Source organism: Coccinella septempunctata, chromosome 1, assembly GCF_907165205.1.
Source record: "Coccinella septempunctata chromosome 1, icCocSept1.1, whole genome shotgun sequence".
Classification (NCBI taxonomy): Eukaryota; Metazoa; Arthropoda; class Insecta; order Coleoptera; family Coccinellidae; genus Coccinella; species Coccinella septempunctata.
Genome location: NC_058189.1, coordinates 59,425,755 through 59,431,547, shown reverse-complemented (window position 1 = coordinate 59,431,547; position 5,793 = coordinate 59,425,755). Strand labels below are relative to the sequence as shown.

Below are 5,793 nucleotides of genomic sequence, written 5' to 3'. Positions count from 1 at the left end.
CTTGCAGTAAAATGTTCACTGGACATGGTGTAGTCAGTAGTGTTTGCAGGCCTTTACGCCGTGGAAATTTTATCCACTTCGGGGCACTGAAAATAAAAATCAATGAATGACCGATTCACATCACATGCTACCAGTTTAAATACTTACATTTCCATTTTCCTTAGTAAAATAAAAAACCTAATTTGAAAAAATCCATTTCACCATGCGAACGATATTCAAAGTTTTTCACAAAGAAATTAGAAAAAAATCAATGATCAGCTACTTGAACGAGCTAGATGAACAAAAGGCGATACGAGAATCAAAACAAACATTCAGATCAAAATGGCCATCTGAAATCCCACAAAATTTCATATGTTTCTGCAAATGGTCCTCGAATTAATATTTCAACTAGTCTTGAGGTCTTAGTAACACATTTGAAACAAAGATGGCGCTCACATCACTTTAGTCGCTTCGTTTATCATCTTTCTACTCTATAATCTTTGCTAACAGTTAGTGAAGCACAGAAATAATAAAACCAAAAGAATGTGAGGATTATTCACAGAATATCAACCTTCACCTACTCTACTCGGCGACAAATTTTTAACAACGCTCGTTAGTTCAAGCATTTCCAGAAGTCGCTGATGAAAAAAGCGTTATAACCCCACTTATTAACCAAACTCCAGTCCTTCCTCTCTCCGTCGGAAAATCCAAACTGCTCATTAAAACGAGACGATATCCTTCTCCTTAAATCAAAACTTTATTGGTGCCGGATGGATGTCGGCAATTAACGACTAATTACCTGAACAACGTGTCGATTACCCGCCTAAAGGGCCGTTAATTTTATCTCATTGCCGTTATGCAAATAATTTAATGTCGCTGCAAAACCCGAAGGGAATAAATAAATCTGAGCATCGGCGCTAGGCGGGCGAGCTCCAATTAAATATCCGACAAACCGGAGAAAAGAAATGGGGAAAATGCTGGGAAGGACGCCGTTTAGGAGTTGTCGCCGAGTGGAGACACTACCTGTTGGGAGGCAGGACCGACCTCGAAGGTGAATCCTGAATTGTTTCCAGAAATTTTGAGATAGTATACTTTTTCATAAAGGCGTATATAATTAAATGAAATACTCAAAGTAATTTAACTCCCAATATATCGTACAATTAGAATAAGGGGTTATGGGAATAAAAGAGAAGATCAGAAAATTTTTTCATCCATTCCCATAACCCCTTATTCTAATTGTATTAAATGAAATAGCTATTACTACAACTAGGGAAATATATTCATATTTCCCGTGGTGTAATCAATAGTTTTTTTCTGATTGAAATAATCTGTTATGGGGAAATCATTGTTAGATTGTATATTTTTGTAATAATTAAATTTTTAACGTTGCTATGGGCCATGTTTCTGAAAATCATGGTTGACTGGTTTCATTTCGACGTCTTGTCAGAAATAAAATTATTGAAATAATATCGAACTACGTCGAAACTCAATCGGCAAAAGCCCGTGAATCTTTGGTTCCGGCCAAATCTCAAGCTGCCTACAGTAGAGAGTACGATTGCTTTCAGAAGTGGAAAAGAAAAAATTTGGTGGACGGTGTGAGCGATAATATTTTGTCAGCATATTTCCAAGATTTGGTATGTTGCTCTGATTCTTGTTATTCTTGATGTATGATTAATTCATTCGATCTCCAGTCGCAGAAATATTCACCAAACACGTTATGGCCGAAACTATCGATGTTAAGATCAATGCTACATTTGAAGCAAAAAACTGATGTCAAATTATTCGATGAAGTCGAAGCATTTGTTAAGAACAGAAATAAAGGACCCGTTCCTAAAAAATCAGCAGTGTTGTCCCGGGAGCAGCTCAAGACATTGAGTGAAGCTCCTAATGACGTTTTTTTGATGTATAAGGTAAAAGTTTCATTTTGATTTCCTCTGTTGATAAGATTTTTACATTCACAATTTTGAAGGTTGTTTTAATAATGGAAATCTTTGGCGCCTGCAGAACACAAGAGCTGGTGAATATGCTATCTTCAGATATCGAAGATCGTGGGTCGGTAATCATAATTAAAGTCTCAAAAACTAAGAATGATATAAACAGAATATTTACTATAATTGATGAAGAAGATCTGGGTGCTGCTCGTTTGGTGCGGGAGTATTCGGCGTTGCGTCCGCAAGGCGTTCTTAGGTTCTTCGTAGCTTATAGAGATAAGAAGTGTAATCTTCAGCCTGTCGGCAAAAATACCTTCGGAAAAATTCCGAGCAAGGTTGCTGAATGGTTGGGATTAGATAATTCGAAAATGTATACAGGCCATTGTGGAAGACGAACATCCGCGACTTTGGTTGCTGATGCGGGAGCCTCAATGACAACACTCAAGAGACATGTTGGTTGGAAAAGTTCGACTGTTGCAGAAGGCTATCTGGCTGACAATATGCTGCACAAAAATAAGGTAGCGAAGATGATAGCAGGTGTGGAGGGAGAGCCATCTGCAGCATCACAGTCTTTGAAGACCGTTTTGGGAGAATCGTCCGAGACTGCTGCTGCACGGAATATTCTCAAGAAAACTGTAGTCTCGTCGACGAATAATTATGAACAAGATATTTCTTCTTCCTTTGTATCTGGTGGAAAAACTTTCAGTGGAAATTTCAACAATTGCAGTTTCCATTTTGTTACTAAATGAAGAAATAAAATATGATTTGACGTTTTGAAAGAAATATGATTTGACGTTTCATATTTCCCTAGGGAAATATGAACTGACATTCCATATTTCCAAAGGGAAATATGAGTGTGTTATGACACATGGTAACTAAGGCGATATAGTTCAATATTGGTTCGATCAGAAAAAAAACGTCTTTATTGAAATCCTCCATCAACTGGGTCATTGAGAAGTGAACATTCAAAGGAATGGACAAAAATAATTTGTGTTAGTACTGACCTGGCCTTTTCGCGAGCTACCAAGCACTCGAGATCATGCTGGTTAGTTCACTCATTTTTTCCCAAAGTAGACTCCTGAACAAAAAAAAAACCGGAAAAACAAAATTTTCACCGAATTCATTTTAAAATAACTTTTTGAGTTATGCATCGACTTTGATTATTTTGTTGTCTATTTGTAGCCTATCTCATCTTGTTCAGCACCTGATGTCGAATCTACAGGTATTTCAATTAAATTTTATGGTATAATGGATATAATGAAGAATTCTTAGCCTACTATAATTCATTAAAATTGGAGAGGAGATCTCGAAGTATTTTAAATTTTTTTGGGTTTAGTTTGTGAACCTGTAGAATGTAAAATGAATTTTACTCCTACAGTTTGTACCAGGATGTATTGATATCTAGTTAGCCTAGACCAGTTCGATGCATAAAAAAAATATTGCGTTACCATAGCAACGAACAATAACTCATTAGAAGTGTCAGTGTGAAGTTTGAGGTCAAAAAAGTAAACCACAGTTACGCAATGAATTAAAAGAAAGAAGTTGTCCACCGAAATTGTGAAAATCGAAAAATTGTTCTATCGAGCCACCATCAAGTACCTGTCAGTTAAAAGGGTTAAGAGGTAAGCAGATTTACAAAGATATGCTTAATACCCTTGGTGATCAATGTCCTTCGTATGAGACCGTGTAAAATTGGACTAAAAGCTTCAAAAGAGGTAAATTTTCCATTGAAGATGATGACCGATCGGGAAGGCCAGTTTCTGTGTCAGTCCCCGAAAATATTGATGCAGTTCATGACATGATTTTATCAGACCGCCGAATTGGGCTAAAACGGATATCTGAAACACTGAATATTTCATACGAACGCGTCCATTATATAGTTCACGTCAATTTGGACATGAGAAAAATTGCTGCAAAATGGATCCCCAAATGTTTGAATGTTTTGATCTGTGCTCGATTTGAAAACGATGTAGACTTCTCAAACCGAATGGTTACTATGGATGAGACTTGGGTTCATTTCTACTATTCAGAAACAAATCAACAATCGATAGAATGGTAACACTCTGGTTCTCCAAGACCTCAGAAATTTCGTGTGCAAAAATCTGCTGGAAAAGTTCTTGCTTCAGTGTTTTGGGATTGCAATGAGTAGTAATCATGATTGATTTTTTGGATAAGGGTAGAACAAAAACCGGAGATTACTATTCGACATTACTGATCACTCCACGGGAAAAAATTTAAGAGAAAAGACACGGAAAGCTAATCAAAGGTGTTTAGTTCTTGCAGGACAACGCCCCTGAACACAAATTTCATGTTGCCATGCAAAAAATTCGTGATTTAGGGTTTGAATTACCTCAACACCCCCTTATTCACCAGATTTGGCTCCATCCGACTATCATCTCTTTCCTCAACCGAAAAAAAGTTTAAAAGATCGTAAATTTTCTTCCACCGAGGAGGTAATATATAAGCTGTGGAGGTCTGATTTGCAGAGCAAGAAGAAACATTTTTTTTAAAGGTCTAGAGACGTTGCAGGTTCGCTGTAATACATGTATCCAATTAAGAGAAGAATATGTTGAACAATAAAATATTTTGACATTGAAATTTTGTTTGGTTCTATATTAGGCTAAAAATTTTTCAATATATCCTCGTATCATGAGTTAAACGAATTCCTTAATCGTGTGCATTTTGAAATATTTATATCGGGGATGCCAGAGAGTAACGACTTGAAAGCCTTGCGAAACAACTTGACATACTCTTAGTAGCAACGCTCCTTCATGATGAAATTTTAGATTTGAAATTTCAGTAGCAGCACCCAATTTTCGAAATTGACCTATGCCCTAATGCTATCTATACAGGTATTATTACGACCTATCTCCAGTAGACCATCTTATCGTTTGATTACATAGTGGCCAAGAAGATAAGATAGCAGGTACCTAATAAAAAGTAATTGTATGGAATTTAGTCCGCACTTGTACTTTATCGTGACAGCCCTGTGCTCTTTGCCAAACGACATAATCAGACCTAATTTAAACTTCGAAGCTTGTTCGACTGATTTCATATAATGTAGGGTTGACTGCTTGATTTCTTTTTTACCTGCGACCGAAGTTAAAAGCTCCCTACGAACGTCTGATCGATTTTAAGTTGATTTAGTGGGGAGTTGATAAATTACAGGAAAAACCACAAATCAGTCCTCATATCTTCGAAATCAAATGGGTAGACAGCATTCATGTTCGTTTAGTTGAATATATGATGTTTTGAATGAACCTCGTTTGGGCAATTTTGATTACTGCTAATTGAACTGACAACTAGTATTTATTAATCAATCAAGGATATACCGAAAGGGTTTCAATATGTACAAGGATATATTGAAAAATTCTTAGCCTACTACAGAACCAAACAAAATTTCAATGTCAAAATTTTATTACTCAACATATTCTCCTCTTAATTGGATACATTTATTATAGCAAACCTGCAACGTCTCTAGACCTTTCAAAAAAAAAGTTTTTTCTTGCTCTGCAAATCAGACCTCCACACCTCTTATTACCTTCTCGTTGGAAGAAAATTCACGACCTTTTAAACGTTTTTTTCAGTTGAGGAAAGAGATGATAGTCGGATGGAGCCAAATCTGGTGAGAAAGGGGACTTTTCTAGTAATTCAAACCCTAAATCATGAATTTTTTGCATGGCAATATGGGATTTGTGTGTAGGGGCGTGGTCCTGCACAAACAAAACACCTTTGGATAGCTTTCCGTGTCTTTTATCTTTAATTTTTTCCTGTAGAGTGGTCAGTAATGTCGAAAAGTAATCTCCGGTTATTGTTCTATCCTTTTCCAATAAATCAATCACGATTTGGCAATCCCAAAAAACTGAAGCAAGAACTTTTCCAG

The 5,793-nt window shown here is 36.5% G+C and overlaps 1 long non-coding RNA gene across 1 annotated transcript; it reads left to right on the top strand.

Moving 5' to 3' along the window:
* The first annotated feature begins 1,581 nt into the window (after nucleotides 1–1,581).
* On the top strand, nucleotides 1,582–1,791 carry LOC123322960. Its single transcript, XR_006539233.1, has 2 exons — nucleotides 1,582–1,613; nucleotides 1,671–1,791. It is a non-coding gene; the product is annotated as an uncharacterized LOC123322960 (long non-coding RNA).
* Nucleotides 1,792–5,793: the final 4,002 nt, after the last annotated feature.